Genomic DNA, 25,746 nt, shown 5'->3' on the forward strand with positions numbered 1-25,746 from the left:
ACTGCAAAGATGGAACAGAAGGACAGGGTTTCACATGAATGCAGAACATTTTTCTTTCCTTTTGTAAAAGCAGTGTTACTTTATCGCTGTTCTTACTTCTTGTGGAAATAGACGTTTTCCCAAAGCCTCACATTTCTAACCAACCTTTTTACCATCAGCTGTTTCCATTACAGCAGCCGCAGCGAAATATCCTTTTTAAAACTTTTTAAAAGGGCATCAATACTGGACCTTTAATACAAACCGGATTCGGTTGAAGTTGGGAAATTGCGTAAAATGTAAATAAAAACAAAATACAACGATTTGAAAATCCTTCTCAACCTATATTCAATTGAATACACTACAAAGACAACATATTTAATGTTCAAACTTATAAACTTAATTGTTTTTTGCCAAATAATAATTAACTTAGAATTTCATGGCTGCAACACGTCCAGTAGAAGTTGGGAAAGGTGGCAGAAAATACTGAGAAAGCTGAGAAAAGCTCATCAAACACCTATTTGGAACATCCCACATGTGATCAGGCTAATTGGGAACAGGTGGGTACCATGATTGGGTATAAAAGGAGCCGCCCCAAACATGCTCAGTCATTCACAAGCACGGATAGGGCGAGGGTCACCACTTTGTCCACAACGGCGTGAGAAAATAGTTGAACAGTTTAAGAACAAAATTTCTCAAAGCAAAATTGCAAGGAATTTAGGGATTTCAACATCTACGGTCCATAATATCATCAAAAGGTTCAGAGAATCTGGTGAAATCACTGCAGGTAAGCGCCACGGCCGGAAACCAAGACTGAATGACCGTGACCTTCGATCCCTCAGACGGCACTGCCTTAAAAACCGACATGAGTGTGTAAAGGATATCACCAAATGGGCTCAGGAAAACCTCAGAAAACCACTGTCAGTAAATACAGTTCATCACTACATCAGTAAGTGCGGGTTAAAACTCTACCATGCAAAGCAAAAGCTGTTTATGAACAACATCCAGAAACGCCACCGGGTTATCTGGGCCCGAGCTCATGTAAAATGGACTGATGCACAATGGAAAAGTGTTTTGTGGTCTGATGAGTCCACTTTTCAAATTGTTTTTGGAAACACTGGCCGTCGTGTCCTCCGGACCAAAGAGGAAGCGGACCATCCGGACTGTTATCAACGCAAAGTTCAAAAGCAGCATCTGTGATGGTATGGGGGTGCATTAGTTCCCATGGCATGGGTTACATTTCTGTGAAGGCAACAGAAATGCTGAAAAGTACATACAGATTTTGGAATTAACAGATTTTGGAGCAACATATGCTACCATCCAAGCGACGTCTTTTTCATGGACGCCGCTGCTTATTTCAGCAAGACAATGCCAAGCCACATTCTGCACGTGTTACAACAGCGTGGCTTGAAAGTAAAAGAGTCCAGGTTCTCCCCTGGCCCGCTTGCAGTCCAGACCTGTCTCCCATTGAAAATGTGTGGCGCATTATGAAGCGTAAAATACGACAGAGAAGACCCCGGACTGTTGAACAACTGAAGCGATTCATCAAGCAAGAATGGGAAAGAATTCCACATGAGAAGCTAAGAGAATTAGTCTCCTCTCTTCCAAACGTTTATTGAGTGTTATTAAAAGAAAAGGTGATGTAACGAAGTGGTAAACATGCCCTTTCCAAACTTCTACTGCACGTGTTGCAGCCATGAAATTATAAGTTAATTATTATTTGAAAAATAAAATGCTGTTTATGAGTTTGAGCATTAAATATGTTGTCTTTGTAGTGTATTCAATTGAATATGGGTTGAAAAGGATTGTCAAATCATTGTATTTTTTATTTATTTACATTTTGCGCAATTTCCCAACTTAAACCGAATCCAGTTTGTATTTGTCAGCGCTGCATGAGTGCGCCTTCTGAAGTCGTGCCAGACAAATGGCGGCGGCGATGTGTTCTGCAGGATGTGAAGTGAATCACTTGTTTTCAGTTTTGCATTTCCATGGCAACCACATTACATTACAGTGAGTGGTGACCTTTGGTTAAAAACTTAATCGCAATATGCTTTAATTTAATATTGATAAATAAGGAAAACAATCAACAGGCTGCAGGGTGTTTGGGCTAAGCATACTTGAAAAATTGAAACACTGATATGAATGCAATTTTTACGTAGTTTACAATGGCTGAAGTCAAACCTTTTTCTAAATGATTAATAATAATGATCATGTGCGTCGGTTGTGGGTTCATGGGAAAAATGTATTTCGACATCAGAAGTATAAACAGGACAAATCACTCTGGTGTTGATTTCAGAGGCTGCGGCTGTTTACCCCCCCCAAACAGACGACCGGAGCTGTGCTGATGTCATTATACGTTTCATAATAGAACCACTGGGGCTAACGCTGCTCTGCATTAGGCCAAAAGTGTAAAAGATTAATCTGAAAAGCATTTGTGTTCCCACGTTATTAGTAAAATCATTTGAAAAACACGCCTGCGGATGCACTGAAGCTGACTCACATTTACCAAGAGTGCAGTAGTGATCCGCTGAGGATTTTAATGCTCCTTCAGATCAGTTACCTCAGAGAAACAAATGCAATTACAAATCAGTTATTCAAGAGCTCTGTGAGGTGATATTTTCTCATGAAAAACTGTAACTACTCTCCAGGCTTGACTTCTTCACTTTTTGCAGACTTAAACACGTGCATATGCTCTTTGGGTTTAGTCAAAAACACATCGAAGCAAAATTAATGTTCCGTTTCCTGTAGATGAATCATTTAAATTTGTCTTTTCTCCGAAAGCCATGAAACTCACATTTTCAACTGTAACTGTCATTTCCCCACAAACATCAGGCAGCTGCTTGCGCGAGACTGGAGGGAAATCGATGGGTAAATATTAATAGATATATCGGGTAGAGCGGCATGATAAAAGTGCTGGATGTGCATTTCTATTACAGTGTAAGTCTTGTCAGCACATCTTGAAATGATCAGAAAATAAAAGATGGCCAATAAAAAAGCGTCTGGGCTGGCGTGGTGTGTTTTTTTTTTTACATTCAAACTCGGTTTTACAACGACACCAATCCAAACTAAGCAATAGAGGTATGCTGGCTGCCAAATGTTATAAAAAAATTGCAAATTACAAATGCCCAAATTTGGGTTACTGGTATGAGAGAAGTCAGAGTAAGCTCTTACTCTTACCAATTAAAATGCACCCCGAGCAACAGCTTAATGAAGTAGCTTGTGCAAGTTGTGATATAAAGTTTGGTCATGAACAAGCCTGTTGGCCAAAGCACCCACATGCTTTGATCCTAAAAACTCTGCAAATGACAGGCTCATTAACATGCTTTGTTTGCAGCTCCTAAGCAGCAACAGTGCGAAAGCATTGGAGAAACTAACCAGGAGAATCATTATTGTTATTGTATAGTTTTTAAATGTGTTTTTACCCTAAAAGGTTGCTTGAAAAGACAATGATGATGGTAAATTGCGGTGTCTAAGTCGGGGATACATCAGTTCAGCCTGAGCTCATATGGATGAAAGAATCACCCCTGCTGCTTTTGAGAATCTCCCTGCAGGGCTGTAAGACCAAAATCTAATTTAAGTCCCAATTCTGTCACGTTTTACCTCCCTACATCCTCATAATCCTCTTTCTGAGCTGGGATATGAAACTGATAAATCACAGCCAACTTTGGATCCAGTGAGACAAATCACGGTGTCGGTAAACTGAAATGTTTATGATCGGGGTAACTTTTTTCTGACCTCTGGGGGTCCAGCTGGTCAAACAGTTAACCTGAAAATCAGGCAAAAACTGTAGAATAAAGTCAGCAGCACACAAAAAGGTCCCAAATGTAAAGTGTCAAAGTCATTGACTTTATTCGACTTTTGTTGTATATCCTCCTCGGTGCAAGCTTAGCAAAAGTAAAAGGTAAAACGGTAAATGTTCTCTGTACCCATGCTGCATATATATATTTTTTATTCATGCTTGGTTGCTGCATTTTAATCAGGAGGAAATTGAGGAAAATTCAACACAGACTAGAAAAGCTGTGTTTCAGATGGTCTTCATGAGTGAAGATGGTTTGGGGAGTAATCATGACCAGCGGGATGTGTGCAGAAAAAGAAACATAATTTTCCTGTTCAATTATTCATAACATGCCTCCCATGGATGTGTTTTCAATGTGGGAGCAAAACTGGAAGGTATGGTGTTAAACTACAGTATGTTCAGGTAATGGAGGACATATGCAGAACATGAGTAAGATTTTAATGCACTGAAAGTATAATTTAGCTTTTGACAGGGTCTCAAACCTTCAACATTTGCTTTCTTCACCCCGAAATAAAGAAAAAAAGAGAGTGGCTTTAATTTGTGACACTCATGCAGCTTTTTATTTTTTAAGAAGGCATCCTTGACTGATGCCCAAACCACCTTAACAGGCTTCTTGTGATTTAGAGAAGCAGCAGCTTCCCTCTGAGCCCACACCCCCTGGAAGGGTCTAATTTCCGCCTGCTGTATTGACAAATTCCCTGCCGTTCATGTCCACCACCCTGTCATAGGTTTATTTTCTGTAGCTTCATCCATGTGTACTGTACATTTTTGTGTGTGTTCATAAACTAATTTCTTAAAAACATCAGCAACAATCTCCATCAACACATACTACAAACTGTCTACGGTGCTTGTCTTTATTGTCCAAAAACGGTTTTCTTTTATCCTTGACCTTTAGCCAATCAAGCTGTGTGCATAATTCTTCTGTCAGGAGTGACAGGTGATTACACTTACTTCTCCTCAATGTGGAGGTGAAGCAGTTTGTTTAAAGAGAGAAAATCATCTATCATGTCTTCGATTTCATGGATGAGGTCGATGTATACAAGTTCTTACCGTCAGCTTTTCCTAGTTTGAAGCAACGGGGTATTGATGAGATCTGAAGACCAGAGTGCAACATCAAAGTTTTTTGGGTTATTTTTCCTGCACTCTCCTTTCTTCTCTTCACATAGACTGTATAAAAGAACTGGACAAACCCTTTGAGTCTCATATGTAGAAGTGCCCTTGGGCAAGACGCTGAACCCCACACTGCTTGTGATGTATTCATCTGTGTGTGATTGTGTGTATAATAGAAAACAGCACTGCCTAGTCGCAATAGATGGATATATGCGTGAAAGACTGTAGGGATCTGAGGTGGCAACAACCGATCCAGAGTTTTGGGTCAAGATGCAGGTAATGTTCTGGTGAAGGTGGAAAAAACATTGACAGAAGTTAATACTCAGTATTAAGAGAAGGTGCTGCATGTCTGCTGTGTGTGCATGTCGCTCGTTGTGTAAAAGCACCTTGAGTGGTCTACAAGACCAAAGTGTTTCTTCACATATGGACAATAGGCCTAAAAAGTATTACATTACATTACAGATTACATTACAATGTTGGGTGCAGTGTAGGTGTCCAAGGTGAGGGGCCAGGCTGACTCCATAACTAACCAAACTAGCTTTGGTGGTTTGATCTCTGCAGGTTTTAGTGAAAAGTACACATTTTGTATTTATATTGGTGAAGAAGATAGATTATATAACAATTAACTGCAATTACATGTAAAACTTGACAGAATAAATGGCAACGCTCCTATGGATCAGCGTGCATTAGGCTTACAAAGTCAAGCTCAAAAGTTAGCAGCAGAACCTTTTAAAGTGAAAGAGATAAATTATACCAAATACCACCACCTTTTATGTATTTTTTATTTCTCCCTTGTCTGAAGCTGCTGGAGCAGCCTGGTTTGCCCCAGCGAGTGTCTCCTCACTGCATAACTCACCCCTCCTCCTAAAATCCACAGACAGAAGTATTCATACTGAAAAGCTGATACAACCAATATCTGTAGCTATTAAAATGAGACAAAACAAAACAAGACTACAGTATTCATTACATTGTTCTACAATAGTAAGTTGACCCACTTTGTCAAAAGACTATTTATCCATCCATAGATAGAACTGAAACCCCCCCACCTAACATCAGCTCTTTGATGTTATAGACGGCGGAATATCCTTCAAGATATCCCAAAACTTTGTGAATCTCAAAGAGCAAGAGCTTCAGCAAATCATTTAAAAAGCAGAATTTAATAACAACTTCACGGTGAGGACTGAGTGTGTTTTCTATCTCAGTGGATCTGCCAGCACGCTTTAGTAAACACATTGCTTTTGTTTCCAGGATGCCTCCAAAGAAGTGTGATTTTGTTTGTGAGGGAATAGTTTTATGTTTTTATGAGCCAGCACCAGAGCAAACACTTTTGTTTCCTTGCAAGATTTCATAGAGGACTGTGTGATGAACTTTCCTAGCACCTCGCTGAATCTGCTGAAAGATGAAGCTGAAAGCCGCTTCTCTTGCAACAAGAGAAGAAGTCCATCAGTTTGAAAGTGGTAGGCAACATGTCTGTGTTGAGTTGGGAATCAGCCTTACTGTAAAAGTTGGGATTCTGACCACAGTTGCTGGGTCTCACACTTTTATGCTGTATCATTCTAGCAAGAAAAAAAAAGTATCAGTTTCACTTATCCCATCAATGTTGCCTTGACTGCAGGCAACGATGGAGCCAAAACTAGTTTGCTGATAGCCTCATTGGCTTTTCTATTTCTTGGCTGCAGACCTTTTCTGACCTAAGTGGCATTTCGTTGCCCTTTCCACAGCTACATTTCCCATCCCACATCCACAGAAAAACATTAATATAGACTGTTGGTGACTGACGGACAAGATAATCAATTAAGTTAACAGCAGCAGGTTATAACGTTTTACCGGACCAGAGACATCCAACTGTAATCTTTATTGTCATGGTTCCACTTTCATTTTCTCAGTCTGATCTGATTCGAACATGTATGGAAGGATTTGAAGTTTTAGGATATTGAGTATGTGTTGCTATGCTGAAATCTCCACCTGTTCACCTTCATGAGTCTCCAATAATTTGAACAAACAATCACTTGAGCCGAATCTGATCATTTAAAAAGGAGGAGACCTTTTAATTCGTGCTTGTTATTCTGGTGTTTGTTATTCTGAAATTATTGTCAACTTTTGGATTTTTTCTAAGTGCAAAATGTTTAAAGAAATAAAAATTAGAAGGCTGTAGATGAGTGTAACAACAGCTTGCATGAAATTTGGCACCTTTGAAAAATGTAGGAAGCTAAATCTCATGCATTTCTTTAACAGGCTTTCCATCCAACAAAAAAAAACATTTTCTTTCATCCATTTTCTCTTGAAGAAGATACAACTTCTCATGAAACCAGCAACATCAGAGCAGTTGGGACTATATGGAAACTGGAAATTAAAAAAAAAAAAAAAGCTGTTTTGTCTACTTTGACTTTTCTGTCTATCCAGATGGTTTAAAAGCCAAAATATTTGATTCAAAAACTTTTTTTCTTCCGTTCGGTCAGTTACCGTATCTTCTGGACTATAAGCCGCTACTTTTTTCATAGGTTTTGAACCATGCGGCTTATACAAAGGTGCGGCTATTCTGTGGATTTTTCTTCCACCGCTCGGGGGAGTGCTAACCGGAATTAGAATAAAAACTAAGACAAAATAAATGCAAAGAAGAATACGCTACTTCTTCTTTAGCAGATAGAAGTAGAAGCAGATTTCAAACAGATAAATAGATGAATAAATACCGGTTATTTTCTCTTGGTTCAGTCCAGTTTTAATCAGCAAAGTTGCTGCCGTGTTAAAAGACACTGTTAGGAAAGATCTATTTAGGTACAAACATGTACATCATTTACAGTTCAAAATCCTTCTGTACATGTAGTATATATCTAATCTAACAACATAAATATCTACGGCTGAAATATCTTTTTTTTTTAAATAAAAGTGGGTGCGGCTTATATACAGGTGCGGCTTGTATGTCTTTTTTTAATTGTTTTTTTTTAAAATAGAGCTGGTGCGGCTTATATACAGGTGCGGCTTATAGTCCAGAAAATACGGTAATTTCAAATTGTAAAATCACTACATCTTTTGTTTGTTTGCTTTCAATTGGCAACCAAACTATTAGGCTGAAGTTAGCAGGAGCTGAACAATGCCACTCTCCAGGGAACAAAAGGAAGGTAACTCCACAAACGTCTAATCTCAGGAGTCGAGGAGAAGGAAGAAAAGATCGTTCCCCTGGGAAATACTCTTTGAAGTGACAATAAAAGGATGAAGCGGAGACCTCCGGGAGCTCCCGCTGCAGTGCCCAACACACACACACACACATATATATATATATATATATTTATATATATTTCACTCTCCGTTCCCAGTGCACACAGGATGAATAACGCCTGGCACCATTTTTCTTAGCTTATTGCCCTCTTAAGGTTTCAAGTAAATTATTTTTACTCTTTGCAGGAAACCTTGAATTGGCTCATAATGGAAAAATGGGATGTGTCAAAGGAAGACTAATAAATTATTATTTCTGTCGCTGTCTTGCTGAAAAAACCTCCTGATATGACTGAGAGCTTCAATGTGTTCATATTGACCTTGCCTGGAACATTTGGTGTCATTTTCTGGACAACGTTCCTCCCTAAAAGCCCAGCTGCTCCATCTAATTCATCCAAACATGGGTCTGAGGCTTCGGCTGCATCTGTTGCTGAGCAGTAAGGGCTTTGGCTCCAACAGTCCCAACTCTTATCTGAAGCACAACTGTAAATTGACAGAGAGTGCTTCTGGTGGAATAATGATCGGATGCTGAGCCACAGTGAGCAGAAAAAGCTTAATGCATCCCCGAAATTGAATACACCAGAGAGACATTACGGTCAAATGTAAAGGAAAAGAGTGAAAAACATGTACCCAAGCCTTGCACTTATCATTTTATTTTAATGCTGGAGTCTATTATTTACTTCACGAAAATACATCAAAAAGACAGAAAGTTAAAGCTATAAAATGCCTGTCATTTGTAGACTGCGTGAGATTTAATGCCTCCGAATGTTTGAATCCGTAAAAAGTTTCTCTTTTAACTAATTTATGGATCTGAATGTGCGGTCACGCATGCCAAAACATATCAATTTACTCCAACAACTGCAGCATTTTGCTGAGTAGTCTTAAAATAAAACCTTGAAAGGTTTCCTTGTGGACTACAACTAGTGTTCTGGGTGGCTTAACGGCTGAAATACTGTCTGATTAACTGCTTTGTGCTGTTGTTGTACAACAAAAACATGGCAGGAAGCTCCTCAGAGCAATCAGCTGTGTCACACAAACGACTTCCACCCAGCCATTCTGGTTAATGAGAGACCCGAAATAATGAAGGATCTTCTTGGTCTGTCATACGCAGATGGCCCGCTTTCATCATCCACCCAGGAAGATGCAGAAAGTTTTCAGACCTTCTCAAGTTTCCCCATTTTTTATGAACCAGACTCATACAAAATATATTCAGTTTGGTCTTTTCTTCCATCAAACAAGCTAGCCTGGCCAGCCCATTCTCTTCACAAAAGTTCTGTCTTGTGAAATGGGTCTGGTATGGTTCCCATTCGCACCCATTTCCACCAGTACAGAATGTACCAAACCAATCCCGATGGAGCGACTCATAGCAGAGCACCCAAAAGCTGCTGTTAGAAACCACCAAGATGTCTGCAAAGTTGCTAATGACAGCTTGGATCAACGTTCCTACTCCACTGCTGTCGCTCCGCCTACATCAAATGGTTTGTTTCGCTGATTGGTTTTATGCCGGCTTACACAATGGCCAGAGGCACTTTGTTCTGTGTCTGTTGGGGCTGCTACCTGTAATATTTTCAACATTTTGGCAATATTCAGAGGTGTCAAGTAACGAAGTACAAATACTTCGTTACCTTACTTAAGTAGAAATTTTGGTTATCTATACTTCACTAGAGTAATTATTTTTCCATCGGGATAGAGTGAATTTGGTTGTGGTTGTTTCAGATGTTCTTGTCCAGTTTTGTTCTTACATCCGTTCCCTCAGATTCCTGCAACTAAACTTGGATGTACATTCCAATAAAGGTTAGGATAAATGATAACATGCCTGAAGTTTGACTTCTTGCACCATTACAATACTTATAGGCAACTAGTCACCAAATCTTCTGCTCTCTGAAACACATGTAAATGCTCAATAGTACACATATATGGTTCTTTAATATATTTGAATTATACTAAGATACATTCATTTTCAATGGCTTTTGTCCTTAATGGCTTTGTTCCCCCTTACATTACTTTATACTTTTATACTTTAAGTAGTTTTGAAACCAGTACTTTTATACTTTTACTTGAGTAAAAAACTTGAGTTGATACTTCAACTTCTACAGGAGTATTTTTAAACTCTAGTATCTATACTTCTACCTGAGTAATGAATGTGAATACTTTTGACACATCTGGCAATGTATATTTTAATGTAAGCAATACATGACACAATGCAATTTAACTCAAAATGAAGTGCTTTGCCTTTATAGGTCACTAACACAGCAGGACATCCTTGCACCAATGACAGAAACAAATTTAGTAATTAAATACATTAAAGGATGTAAAACTATTCATTGCAATTGAAAAACAGGAACGTTTCAATGCGAACTATTTACTTTTTATATCTTACCTTCATGAAGTCACTTACACTTACTCACTTGTCTATGTCAGCTTCTATAGTGAAGTGGATTACAGAATGTCAGCAAGGACAACAGATTGGACCTGATCTGCAATATACAAGGTAAAATGTCAGTCATGCAGGTCGGATTCTTATTGGATATGCCTAAAACTCGGATTTACGGGGCATTGCTAACAAAGACAGACTTTATCTCCTAAAACCGGTCCAAAACTCCAGGAACAGGACCGGGTCCCAGGCTGAGCACTTGTTCGTTGTATTTGTGGTCCAAAGCACCCATTCGGAGAGAATGAATCAGCTCATCACCATGTCAAGTTTTGCAGAACCCTGATAATCCGTTATGGACATGAATGAGGGGTGTTAAAAGCAAAAGGTTTAACAGGGTTTCGTGGAGCAGAACTGGAAATTAGGACCATAGAGCTTAGAAGAGCTGCAGAGACGGGAGGTAATTATCTGTGTGTGGTACTTATCCTCCAATATGGATTTCTTTCACGTAGAGGTTATAGTATCTTATCATTGGATCAATTTTTATTGCACTGTAGAAATTAAACCAATTTAACCCATCTATTTAGTCCAGAGGTGTTTTCCTGCTATACAGCTCAAACCAGTGGTATTGTATTGTTACTGAGTAGTTATGTACATATATTTTTTTTATAAATACTTGCAGGGAGCACAACCTTTTGCCTTTTGTTAAAGCCACAGCATTCATATTTAATTACACTTCACATGCGCGCACAGTTAATGCTCTCAGATTTAACAAGACTCCTCCACAATTGATATTTAAGACTCAGTTAAGCCACGTCACCCTCTATAGAGCTCACTCATTTGTTTCTAAATAGCAGAATAAGTGGAAGCTTCCAGAGAATTGTTGTAGTTAATCAGTCACAAGGAACAAGCCCCAAATCCCATTTTTCAAAGCGGCACCACAGTGGTGCAATTAATCTGTTTGCAGAGGAGTCCACCAGCTGGGAGCCGTGACAAGATTTCTGCTGCCCGAGCCTGCCTCTGATTTTCAAAGTTTCCCCCACAAAGTAAATCTAAATAGCAAATATCTTAATCTGACTAATATCATAATTACTGGGATCCAACCCTGTCATCTAAAAAGTAGACTTAATTGATATGCAAATTACTTCAAGCCTATTTTTTTTTTAATTAAAGGTAAAACGAAGACAAGATAACAAAAGTACTTTTATAAAGCCGCCTGTACTTTTAGCAGATACTTTTATCCAAAATGACATTCATACAGTGAAGAAAACTCTGCAGCATTGCAGGTGGAATGAGTACAAAACTGCAAATGAGATCAAAGATAAGTGTCTTATCTTGATTTTTAAAAACATGGGATACCACAGATTTAACAATATTTCCCGCACATGTATGTGTATTTATGTGTTATGGTCAGTTTAAAAAGGACAACAAGGTCACATAATGCTTCTTTAAATATCATGGTTGGTTTCTGGAAGAGTGCCATGCATGGTGACAGCTAGTTGGGATAGCTCTGTCACATTAATAGTAATGTATGTATGTTTTAGTTTTTTTTGCACACTTTATTGAAAAATAAAAATATAAAATAAAAAAAAATAAAAAATGTTTCACTGAATATTTAATGCTACGCTGCCTGAGGGATTTCCAATATCATGCCTGACATGTTTTACCACCTATTGTGATGAGTGACCATGGCAACGAGATAGTGGGATCAGCTGAACTAATTACTTAGAAGTAAATGATTCTATTTTGTTTTTGTTTTGTACATCAGTTCTATGTATATGTAGGTTACCATAGCAACCAAGTGGATTGCGGAACGGTAGCACACAGAGTGGACCAGATCACTCGGCTGCTGGATCGGCTGATTGAAATTTCAAAAGCCCTAATTAATACCTCAGATTAAAATGAGTTAAAGAGGATAAGTCGTGGATGTAGAGGCGGAGAGACAGAAAGGAACTTTAAACCATGTTGCCCATCAATCATTACGAGGAGAACGTGAGCTCTCTCGTAAAAATGTTGGATGAGCTGAAAGTGCATAGGCGGCCGCTAAAGCCCCCAAACCACAGCTGATCATTATGTTCTGCACATTGATCTGGCACAGGTTTTAAGATTTAAGAAAAAAATAGCAATCAACTCTACCCACTACAGCTTGGCTGGCCTAACACAAATTAAATCCTAATAACTATAAACGTCTAGTTTGAAACATTGCATTTTTATTTATTTGTTGTTAAAATGCCTATGGCTTCATTCACACTACTGGCCACATTTTCCAAAACTGCTGCACCTCTTACAATGAGGACTTTAAATGCATTTTTAATGATAATATACTCCGCTTTGGCATCTGGGCTCCAAAGTTATCCTCACTTTTGAGGTATACATAGAGATACTGAACATAATTTAAACATAAGCTTGAGTCTGAGATATCGGCCTGAACTACCTCCTAGCAGTCGTCTCATTTGTTATAAATTTTATTTAAAGAAAGTGCAAGTGTTAAGATGTTAATCTGAAATGGCATGCATCTGTGGATACCTTCTGGCATGTGAAATTTGTATCAATAACTGTTATATGTGTGAGATCATACTGAAGAGGGAGATTTGATTTGAGGCAGGATGCTGCATCTTAACAGCCCTGGAAAAAAAAAACTGATACGAGGCAAATCAACAGAAAAGTGTGGATGTGTTGTATGCCACATGTGTGAACATAATCCAGTTATCATCAGGATTATTTAGAATGGGAAAAAAAAAAAAATACTTGTAAGTGTTACAAATCCAAAGTGATTACTACATCTGAAACTGACACCAGATGAGGTTTTTCCCCTCTCTTTTTTAAATTCAATAATGATGGTGTTGAATATCCCTGCCTCCAGCCTGATGCCATAATTTTGACATATAATTTTAAATATTTAACTTCAGTTTGGACTAGAGACTTGAAGTCCAACATTCACAAGATCAGGAATCACACATGAAGGGAAATGTCAATCAGATGCTCTGATTCTCTGAAATCTGTGTGACGGTTCTCCCATGTCATGTATAATCCAGTGAAGACTGCAGCAGTGTGACTTCTGTGTGCAGTTTGCACGCCTGATGTGTTTTTGAATAAAAATAACCAACATATTAACTACAAGGCAACTAAGACAGCGTTGTCTTATCCTTGTCATTTCAGATGTATTTCAGCTGAATGGAGGCAGCAGATGCTCCTTTGATTTGTCACCGTGGCGTTCACACATCTATTAGCAAGCATGACATACTTGTCCCAGTTCTTAGCTATGACGAACAAACCCAAAACAGCACGTCCCACACAGCCACTCATGTAATCAGTCGGGGGGGCAGAGGTGGGCTTCTGATGGCAGACATTACTCTTACTAATAAGCCTTGTCAAAGCAGAACACACCAGACATCCATCAATATTTGCTGCGCTTCTCTATCCACCAATAACAAAACGGTCCACTTCAAAGGGCTCAAACGCAGAGGCCGATGGAGTTAATCACTTCATGGAGGGAAAACAAATGATCATTCATGGAGTAAAGTTTCTCAGTCACTGCTGGCTGGCAGGACATTGGAGATCTTCACTTGTTATCAAGTGCAATATTCTGTTCACGAACACGTTGGACTAATTTGTCTTTTAATGAAAAAAAAAGTCTTTGGAGATGAGAATGAACAAATCTCTTTAAGATAATATAATCCATTCAAAGCAGAAAAAGATCATGCATATTGTCAAGGAACTGATTAAGTAGACAAAAACCTTGATGGACTAGTTTGTTTTATTTGGTTGCCATATATTCATTAGATAGGGACTGACCTTTTTATTCTGACCAACAAAGAGTTTTCAGAAATTTAGATAACAGATGTATCAAAGTCAAGATAAGAAACATTATCTGGACATATTTTGTGTTTAAAAGTCTGTTTGCATAAAATTATAACTGAAGCGCAACATGAGGTCTGAAGTCATTAACATAAATCCGACTCAATGATAAAAGCTGCTTAATATTGTCTAGGTCCCAGTGGTTAAAAGTAAGAAAGAAAAAACAAGCAAGGAACCTGCGACAGTGGGAATATTAAGGTTGCAGTGGGAGGACCTACAGTCGAGGGTAATCAAAATTAAGTTATGTGTGAGTGGAGAGGACCCGGAGGACCAGGAGTTTCCTAAACAAGAATTTCATTTAACATAAAGGTTGGTCATAGAAAAAAATAAAAATGAATAAAAATAAAGATGAGGTAAAAAGCCTAATAGAGGGAGAAAAAGCCAAACTGAGCAGCAGGAGGCACAGGAAAGGCAAGACAAAACAATATACAGTATACCCACAGGGCTGACGAGACACAGGTACAAACAATCAAGGAGACATGCCAAGGATAACAATAATGACGGACCTTCAAAGTAAAACAGGAAGTGAAGTTAACAGACGAGGTCAGAGGCAAGAAAACAAGAAAAGACAAAGACCACTAACATTGAACTGAACCTAGATCCTAACAGAAAACACCAAAAGTCAAGAACCATGTACAAACCACAACCACAACCACCATAACAGAAGTCAATTAACAACAACAAAAATCAATGACAGGAATCAGATTAACAACATAAAGGAAGCAATAAAAGGAACTGAACACCCCAACAATGAGTAACCAGCAAGATAAAGAAGTCAGTATATCCACGATGAAATGCTTCATGGATAACAAGCTACAGGTGTTGACAATTACTAGACATAACAGGGAAAGTACTTTCAAAATAAAACCATATATAATGCTAAACAAACAGTAAAATCAGAATCAGAATCGGAATCAGAAAAAGGTTTATTGCCAAGTTTGTTAAAAAAACACAGACAAGGAATTTGTTGTGATGATTGGTGCAATACAAGAGCAAATATATAATGAAAAGAGTGAAAAAGTCCACAAGTAAACCAAAAACAAAACTTATAGAGAACTGAACACTCAGATAAACCTATGACCAAACCATGATCATGAGAGAAATCAGGGTCCTCAATTTTCACATTTTGAAAAAAAAAATGTTCCTGAAGAATTTGGAGCAAAGAAACATACAAAGCGAAATGCTGGAATTAAATAACCTATTGTACCAGAAATTACACACTTTATTAAGTTATGTAATGGTTAAACAGCTCAATAAAAAAGTTATGTAATGGTTTATACATGTTTTTATGTGACTTTTCCAACAGTATTTGTATATTTGTTTGATTTTTGAGAAGAAATAAAAACCAGGGGCCTCATTTATAAAGCTTGCGTGCGCACAAAACAGGGCTTGAAAGATGCGCACGCCATCTTCTACGCAAAGGTTGGGATTTATAAAAAAAAAACTTAACAGGAAAATGTGAGTATCTCTACGCAAACTTTGATCCTAGCGCACAAACATTGTGAAGATATGGGGAACTGACGACGCAGACGGAGAGGTGGTGAAATGAAGCCAGATTCATGTCATACTTTTAATGTCATCACATATCAGACTTATAGATCCATGTACACCCAAGCCAGTCAGTCAGGACACGGCCGCTTCCATTGGGGCGCTCTGGTGCACATGCGCACTGGTGCTGGGGACAGCCGGGCCTGCAGCCGCGGTGCCAGGACACGCCGTGCCGGGAACCTCCTCGTCACCCACCATTGATTCACCATGGCAACGAAACAGACCCCAGTTGCTGCTTATTTGTTTTAGTTTTTGGGTTTTTCAGAGATTTTGGTTAAAAATAAAAAGGACTCTATTATTTATTACTCTTTCCATCCAGTCTGCATTTGGGTCCAGTATCCAGCAAAACCTCTCAGGTAATGGTTGTATTGTCTGAGATAAATGATTGGTTCTTCAGAGGAAAATTTGAAAAGGGCATTAGTGATACTGAAGTGATATACTGTAAGTGATTTCTTTCTACACTTTTATTGCTAAATGTTTTGTTGTAGTTGGGTGTCCTCTTGCATACTGCTGTTACTATTTTTAGCACATTGGCTTTACCTTATTTACCAAATAAATCTGTCAGACCCCATCTGATTGGACTGTACCCATGCAAAGATCGCTTTAAAGTCATAGCCAACTAAATTTTTAACAAACCTTTATAAATAAAAGTATAAGAAACTTGTTTTTAAGTTTTATGTTCTTCTTTTATGTAGCTTCAGAAATATACAGATAGGAATCTGTATGCATCCCTTGCTGTGAGAAAACAATAATCATGCGCATATTTCATCCAAACCGTGCATGTCGTCCGTCTATATGTGGCCCTGTGATAGACTGGCAACCTGTCCAGGGTGTATCCCTGCCTCTCACCTGTAATGAGCTGGGATAAGCTCCTGCAGATCCCCGCGGCCCTGCAAAGGATATACCGGGTATAGAAAATGGATGGATGGATGGCTATTTCATCCAAACCAAACAATCTAAATGAGATGGGAAGGTTAAATACATGGTCAAAAGAAAGCATCAATATTATGCAGATGTTCTTATTGCTAAAGCAAATGCAGGTGATTGAATCTATACATAAAATCATCTGCATTCAACCTGTAAGTGGAAACTGCAGAGGTTTGCATGCTTCACTGCACCTGTTATTATTTAGTGATTGCTCCTTGATTCTTTCTGAGGAGCAAACATGACGAGATTCTTAAATACAGTCCTGTGGTTTAGGTTATGAATAATTTACGAATATTAGCGCTATTATTCACCTCCAACCGGTTTCATATTGCTTAAGACCTTTTGGGGCTTAAGGCCATCCAGACTGCTCTTAATGCTAATGGGTTGACAACCAGCAAGTACCATAGTAGTAATGGTCATCATCCTGACAGGCAGCCAACTAATTGGAGCTGTATCTCTCGGATGATACCTGACTGACCCTGCATACTCTACACCACACACCAAAGGCAATTATAGGGCTATAATTGTTCCTTCCAAATATCTACAGAGCGTTTATCAACTGAAAAATATGCTTCAGCGCACCAAGACACCAGCACATCCAAAAATGTGAAGAGTGTCTCATAAAATCAATCTTTACCAGCTCAGATAATGAATGTATTGTTTAATGTCTTATTGTTATCAGCTGTGAATGGCATGGTAAATATGACAAGTCTCAAGTCTCAAATTGTTCAGCATATTTTGGAAAATAAAAAACAAGACACAGAAACATCAATCCACCATGCAAGATACACAATATAGATAGAAACAGTTGGATGGATGTGCATTACAGCAACAGAGATTTAATGGCATTTTGTTCTCAAACATATGCCTATATGGAGTTGGTTCCCTAATTATCAGTGTAGCAGCCTAAATATATAAAAATAAATATAGACGTTGTATTATTGTGTTTAAAACCAATCTGTATTGGTGTGAATAAATTAATACAGATGCATAGTTTCATTTATTAAGTTCATTAATTCTTTTTTTCAGAGTTACAGTAATGTAAAAATCACATTTTTAGCTCATGTTCATGACTGTACTGTGTCAAAAAACTTTGACCGAAATTTGTTCGCTGTCACTTTAAGTGAGAAGTAGCTCACATTAATTGGAAAGAGGAGCTCTGACAGCAGGAGCTCAAGAGGGCACAGGGCTATAGTTTTCACACCATAGTATGTTTTACTGATTTAGAGGAACTTGTTTTAGAATACTGTGGAAGATTTTAGAAGGTTTCAGTGTGTTTCTGCAGGTACTTGTTCCCATTCATTCATCAGACTTGAGTCGGGCACTGATCTTTGATTCAAAGACCTCGCTGATGACAAACTGGTAGTGCAGAAGGTTGGAGTCAATCTCTGGGGTCAAAGTCTAGCTCTGTCAAGTTCTTCCACATCAAACTCATCAAACTAAGTCTTTACAGCCCTTGCAGCCTTTTACCTTTATCCCTCCTACACTGTCTCTACAGTTGGCACAGTGTTGTAAGGCAGGCAATGTTCTCCTGTGGATACCTGTGGGAGTGCTGAAGTCTACAGCGGTGGAATCAGTAAAGCGTCGGCGACCTGCACACACAATGCACCTCAGCAGTCATCCACCCTGTGATTTTAAGTGGGCCTCCGAGTGTTGTTGTTCCTAAATGCTTCTATTTTCTAATAACACTACTTACAGCTGGCCGTGAAATATCCAGCAGGGATGAAACTTCAGAAAGCATATCTTTGTAAAGTTGGCACCTAATCACAGTACTTGTACTGGAAGTCCCTTCAGAATGACCTTATGTGTATTGAACATGTCTGATTGAAACAGCTGGATTAAATAATAAAGAGGTGGGCCTATTTACTTTGGTCCATAAAGTGTACGTATACAATATATGTACCATATATAGTGGAACACACAAATACATTGAATTGAATATATATATATATATATATATATATATATATATATATATATATATATATATATATATATATATATATATATATATATATATATATATTAGGGCTGTTCGATTAATCGATTTTAAATCGTAATCGCGATTATGTAATTAGAACGATGTTAAAACGTTAAAATCGTAAAATCGATTTTTCACTTTTTTTTTTTATAATTTTTTTTTTTTTTTTACCTTGTCTGCACACATATTAATGATTGATACCATATTAATGATTGATGGAAATACCTCTCAATACCTGCGACAAGTGCCCCATCAGAGAGGCTCTTTAGTGTAGGAGGGGGCGTTGTAACATGCCACCGGGCATCCCTCACGCCAGATGCGGTAGACCGGCTCGTGTTCCTTGCAAAAAACTTGCAAATGTGAATAGCAAATGTAATGACTGACATTACACACCTCTACCTCCTTCATGGGTTGCATTATTATTTAGCATGCAAAGACCCAGTTTAGTTTAATTAGAAAATGTCTTGTTTTATTTAATTGGAAATATAACTTACTGTATGTTTGCAAGTGCTGATTTGCTGATTTTTTTTTTCAGAGATAAAACTTTATATCTTATTATATTTTTTAAAACTTTTTTTCAACTTATTTTACAGAGCTTTGCACTTTATTCATTCATTTTTTGTTTAATAAGAGCAAAGTTTGCACTTAAAGCCCAATGGGGCAAATGTTCAATAAAAAAACAGCATATTTGAAATAATTTCTTTGCCTTTTGTCAATTCACAAAATAATCGTAATCGTAATCGAAAATCGGATTTTGAGAGAAAAAAATCGATCATAATCATAATAAAATCATAATAAAGGTCATCTCATAACGCTTCACAACATGAAAAACAGAGATATAACACATATAACACATCAGAAAATAATGTATGAAAACATAGGCATCAGAAAACATCAGCATCGGAGAAACAAGATGAGCAAAACATCCAAAAAACAACACAGTAACATCAGACTAGCTGACTCTAAGCATATGATTTTTCATAAAGGAAGGTTTTAAGCCTACTCTTAAAGGCAGAGAGTGTGTCCGCCTTTCGGACCAAGACTAGAAGATTATTCCAGAGGTTAGGGGCCTGAAATTTGAAGGCTCTGCCCCCCATTCTGCTTTTGGAGACTGTAGGAATCACAAGTATTATTGCATTCTGTGAGCGCGGTGATCTAACAGGATAACTATGTATACTATATACTACTGTATACAATACTATATATGTGTATAAATATGTAAAATGAAGTTGTACACTGATTGCAAGTATGAAATCAAGTATGAAATCATTGTATACGTCTTTACAGCCCTTAATGAACCCAAAAAATAAATGTTTCTGTTGATTCACGAGAAGTGAAGAAAACCTGATGTTCAGGAAAAACCTAAGCAACACCCAGTGGTCCCTGAGGCACAACTTTCAAAATGTGCTGGTTTGATGACTACCGGTGGACAAAAGCCAGCAGGTAAAGCGTTCATGAAGACAGGTACTGGATGAAGGCAGAGTGCAATCAGAAAAGGCTGGAGGGTTAAGCGATTCCAGACAGAGATAAAAATACACAAACATTATCGGAATCAGGGATCAGGACCTGCATGAGTTTGTGACTGGCAGGCAAAATAATTAAGACCAAGGGTTAGGAAAAACCTGAATGTTACCCTGCAGCTACAATGTTTTTTTTTCCCTCAGGCTCATGGGAAATGTTGCTCCCCCGCTGTACAGTTAGTCTTGAAATATTAATCATTTATTCTAAAGTGACTCCATCGGTGACAATCGGTCATTTATAATCAGTCCTGCTGGTTCAACAAATCCGTCCTGAGCCTTTGACATGAGCTCTTTATTGTTTATTTTTGGTATTTTCTTAAACTAGTGTGATACACCTTCTCTTTCTCTGCTGCAACATTAGGGCTCATATGTCACCGTAAAGCACTTTCCTCATAACAGATGGTACTAAAAGACAGTTTTAGCTCAGCAGGCAGTGGATTTATTCTGAAATATAATGTTCTCACAGCTCTCATCATTTCTTAGAAAAGAGAGTTGAAAATAAGGAAATGACAATATACATTTGTCGACCTCATTAAATTGACACCAGTTGATGATTTCGGTGGCATCAACGAGGAGCTATAGGTTTTATGTTGAGTGGAGGACTTTGGTTGTTTAGTGTTCAGAATACAATGATATAATCCAGAACGAGTTAATTTAAAACAAAACATACACTACTGAGGTTTGATAGAAAACAACCCCTGGGAGCTTTTGCATTAGAGGCAGCTAAACAGCATAACAATACATATGTTTATCCTCTTCTATAACCCCTAATGTGACAGCCACCCCCATGTGGCACCCAGCGCACTGCTAACGTGTTTGTTGTTCCTGTCTTGTTATGTCAGCACTTAATGTTCAAGTGAGTTTCCTTCATCCACGGACAAACAATGGACAAATGAAAGCAAAGCAACTGCTTTTCCTTTCTATTGTTGAATTTATCTGTATTTCTGTGATAATAGTGTATTCATGTTAACACATACAGTCCTGCAAAAGAAGGAAAATATGTTTCTGAAAAGTGTCGCGTTCAGAGACTCGTTGACCTTGTGCTATTGAGGTTCCGGATTGTATTGAATTATTATAAATCCATTCATCTACCAAGTTTACATAAAGCCCTTTTCAGTTGTGTCCTCTATTTTCAGTTTACAATATGAGGAAGCACAATTGAATGCTTTGGAAAAAAAAAATCTGTATTTATTTTGTTACTGGAAGGTTTTGGCAACTCAGCTAGCCAATATAGACAGGGAGTATTGAATACAGTTTAATTTACATGTAACTAATTAAAGCAGTTCATTTGGTAATTACATTCTTCAAAATTCTTATTTAGTGGTTAGCACTGTTTTGCACTGCTTTGGGTGTTAGCAGTGGTTAGCACTGTTGCCTCACAGCAAGAAGGTCCCCGGTTCGACTCCCAGGCCCGGCAGGGGCTTTTCTGTGTGGAGTTTGCATGTTCTCCCGGTGCTTGCGTGGGTTCCCTCCGGGTACTCCGGCTTCCTCCCACAGTCCAAAAACATGCATGCTAGGTTAATTGGTGATTCCAAATTGCCCGTAGGTGTGAGTGTGAGTGTTAGGGTTGCCACCCGTCCCGTAAAATACGGAATTGTCCTTTATTTGAGAAAAAAATGTTGCGTCCCGTATTGAACTAATACGGGACACGATTTGTACCGTATTTTCATTAACTTTTACACCATATTCTAGTTGAATTATTAAAATAAATGAACCTTTACACCATATTCTAGTTGAATTATTGAAATAAGTTAACTTTTACACCATATTCTAGTTGAATTATTGAAATAAATTAACTTTTACACCATATTCTAGTTGAATTATTGAAATAAATTAACTTTTACACCATATTCTAGTTGAATTATTGAAATAAATTAACTTTTACACCATATTCTAGTTGAATTATTGAAATAAATTAACTTTTACACCATATTCTTCACCTGTATCTATATTCTACATCTGGGCTGATGTGGACATACATAGCATAGGAGGATATTTCAGTTGCTAGTATGGTTGTCTGTCTGTACAGTCATGCAAGTTCAATGCTATTAAAGCACTTTAAACTTTAAACTTTAAATCAAAGCATTTAGTTTTTTCATATAAAATAAACACATTTTTATTCAGTTTAGAAGTTTTGGGGCTTTTTTTTTGGCTCCTGCGCTGCTGAAATCAGGGTGTCCCTTATTTCTATTTCTGAAAGGTGGCAACCCTAGTGAGTGTGCATGGTTGTGTGTCTATATGTGGCCCTGCGATGGACTGGTGACCTGTCCAGGGTGAACCCCTGCCTTTCACCTGAGATTAGCTGGGATAGGCTCCAGCAGACGCCCCTGACCCTGCAAAGGATAAAGCGGGTATAGATGGATGGAAAATTCTTATTTTAAAACCATATTCTCAATATATGAATTTGTGTTTTCAAAAAACAAGTGAGTCTTTGTGTGAAATCCAGAACTGTAATGAACATAAAATGTTTCCTTTAAATTAGGGCTGTTTGCATGCTGTCAGGGTTGAGTTTTCTCTGTATCCGACTGCCTCAATTCTTTACATCAAGCCATTAATGTAACATCGACTTTCTGTCTTTGAAGGATGGCTGCTGCCAAATGGGAACGCTTGATTATTAAGATGTTCAAAATTATGAATTATTCAAAGCCTGACTGATTTACTTGCGGCTGGTTTGATTGGAAATGGATTCACTGGGTAAATATATTCATCAGCAGTGCATGATTTCTGATGATCCCCATCAGATCTCGGCACAAATTCATGAGCTCCACTGGTTTATACTCTTACCTTCAGGCCAGTACACAGAAAAATCCAACTTTCGGTTTTTCCTTGGTGAGTCATCTTTCCTTCAATATTAACTCTTTAGCTGTTGTCACAGAGGAAAGGGGTTGAATCTCCCAAAGAAGTTTTATTGGAAAATAAAAGCGATTCTTTCACAGTGAAAACAGCTCAGATCAGATCAATAAACTCTGTTCTGGCTTTTCCTCTCCCCCAGTTTAATTACACCCTCTGCTTCCCACCCTGCCTTTGGGTCCACAGTATTATCGTCAGCGTCGTTTATATCATGCCAGCTCCTTTAGAAGTGATTGAAGCGGACGTCGCCAATGTGTTGGACCAGCTGCCCTTTGCCTTCAACCAGACGGACAAAAGCCATCTGCTGCGTCACCAAATGAAATAGTTTTTAAATGATAAGATGACTAAGGAGGCTGCAGACTCGTCAATAAATTGTCACGTAATATCAAAAGGGGCTGATAAAGCTTAAACAGAAACTTTTGTGAGCTAACTCTTTTGAAGATGACAGTTTTTGTCACTTCTGATACAAGCTTGAGTGTTATTTGAAATGTTATTTCAAATATACCCCAAATTGAACTCCAAATACTTCAATATATGATTTGCTGATGAAATCTTCCACAATAAACATTTTGACAGCGCTTTCACCTCAAGAGTGCAAACTGTTAACATTCAACTGTGACTCTGAGCCACAAAAGTTTTTAATCATGAACTATTTGTGTTGTATTAAACTTTCAAACAGCTTTTCCAAAAGATGAGATAACATAGAAAACATTGGGCTTCCCAGGGTCAAATCGGCTGCCATTTTTTGAGGTGGGATTGATCACTGCTGTGGTCTGTGCCTCCCAGATAAGCTGGTGAAGGTTAAGTTCAGAGGATCAAAATGATATCAAAGCACATTGTATTTACTCACCATCTGCTCTCAAAAAAAACATGGTCAGCTCCCACTTTTTGTCCTTCTCTTTAAGTGGGAAGTGTTTTTTTGTAGTTTTTATTTTCTTTATAATATTATTCTTGCTGCATTTTGGTTGACAGAATCCAAATAAAAAGATAAATCATCTCTGGTCTGCACACTTTCATGGTGTGAAGACTAATAATGGTATAATAGTTTGCATATACGTCAAACACTGAATATAAACACTTATTAGAAGTATTGTGAAAACGTAAGGTTCTATAAAAGGGAACAATTTTAAAAAGCACATACTTGTGAGAGATATTCATGCCAAAGCTTGGCTCATGTTTGTAAAATTGTTGTACCATTTGGTTCAAACTCTGCCAACTAATTTCTCCCACTGTTGATTCTGCTATCGTTCACAGCCAAGTAGGAAAATAGAATGATATCTCATAAAAACACAGATAAATAAAGCTTTAGAGCAACACTGCTTTTTTATTGGGGGGGGGGCTATGGTTCTGCGGCCGTCCTGGACTCTTGGAAACATGAATTAAGCAGTGAGCTGATGTAGTGACAGAGTGGTACATGTAAATTTGTTTACCAACTGATGTCCAATATGACCTGAAGATAACAGGGAAACTACAGGAGACGATAAGAATATATCGATTGACTCCTGCATCTGAAAATGGAAATGTGATGCCAGAGATGCCAAATGTGATGTGGCCGTTGATTCTGGTCATTTTACTAACAAGGTCATCTTCACAGACAGCATTCTGTTGCTCGGGAGTGCCAGACACTTTCTCTTCCGGGAAACCACAAGTGCAGCTTTATCTATATTTACCGTATCATTTGAAGTTAGTGGGCTGTTGGGCTTCACTGCCAACACGGTACAGCAATGCAAAATAACAACATGCATTCCTTGATTGGTTACTGCAAGTACCCTTTACCATATTTCTGCTTGAAATGCAGCTGGTACCTGCAACATACTGTAGAGGAGTGGCATAATCTTTGTCTTCACAGCACAGCTTCAGCCAACCTAGGTGGCTATCCGTCCTGCAGGTCTCTGCATTTTCTTTTCTTCACCTTCTGTGATAAAACTGTCATTGATTACTTCAATGGCTTCTATGGCATTGGATGGATGGATGGCATTTGGAGAATGAAAGGTTTGACAGCTCCATACGGTTCGCCACACAAGTAAATATTGTGATGTATACAGCACAGTAGGTCGTAAACTTTGATCGGCATCTAGGACACTTTGGTACGTACGCGACCAGGAACATTATGTAGTTATGTAGCAGAAGACGAAGGCTCAGGCTTTGGCAAAAGTGTAGTTGGTCCTGTTAACAGTTGATCTACTGCTGAAGGTTGTCAAGTTCTGTTATTTTGCTTTAAAATAACTGAATGAAAGACGACAGTTGAGTGAACTGAGATAGTTATGTTATGCAGTTTTCTGTGTCAGACTGTTTACTACATTTCATTGCATGCTCTTTATCTTTCCAACTGATATATAAGTGGTTAACAACAACAGCCCAGTATCACAATCCACACGGAAATTTTCAGGTGCAACTAAGCACACACATTTGCATCTGTAATTATAATGGTCTGTTACAGAAAGCCCTGACATGGAAAACTCAGTTCCGGCCAGTAAACAGAGAGCAGACAGGAGGGGTGTCAAAATGCTTTGGGTGTTAAGATGATAATAATCTGTCAATGACTGTAATCATCCAATAAGCATAGCTTTCTCAGCCAGTGCTCAGTGGTTTCACA

The 25,746-nt window shown here is 38.2% G+C and overlaps 1 protein-coding gene across 1 annotated transcript in view; it reads right to left on the reverse strand.

Moving 5' to 3' along the window:
- chmp5b (charged multivesicular body protein 5b) overlaps nucleotides 1–24,268 on the reverse strand; it is a 76,023-nt gene extending 51,755 nt beyond the window's left edge. The window contains exon 1 of the mRNA XM_061713434.1: nucleotides 24,264–24,268. The gene's annotated coding sequence lies outside the window, so the exon portion shown is untranslated. The remainder of the gene's footprint in view (nucleotides 1–24,263) is intronic.
- Nucleotides 24,269–25,746: the final 1,478 nt, after the last annotated feature.

This window comes from Cololabis saira, chromosome 22 (genome assembly GCF_033807715.1).
Source record: "Cololabis saira isolate AMF1-May2022 chromosome 22, fColSai1.1, whole genome shotgun sequence".
Taxonomy (NCBI): domain Eukaryota; kingdom Metazoa; phylum Chordata; class Actinopteri; order Beloniformes; family Belonidae; genus Cololabis; species Cololabis saira.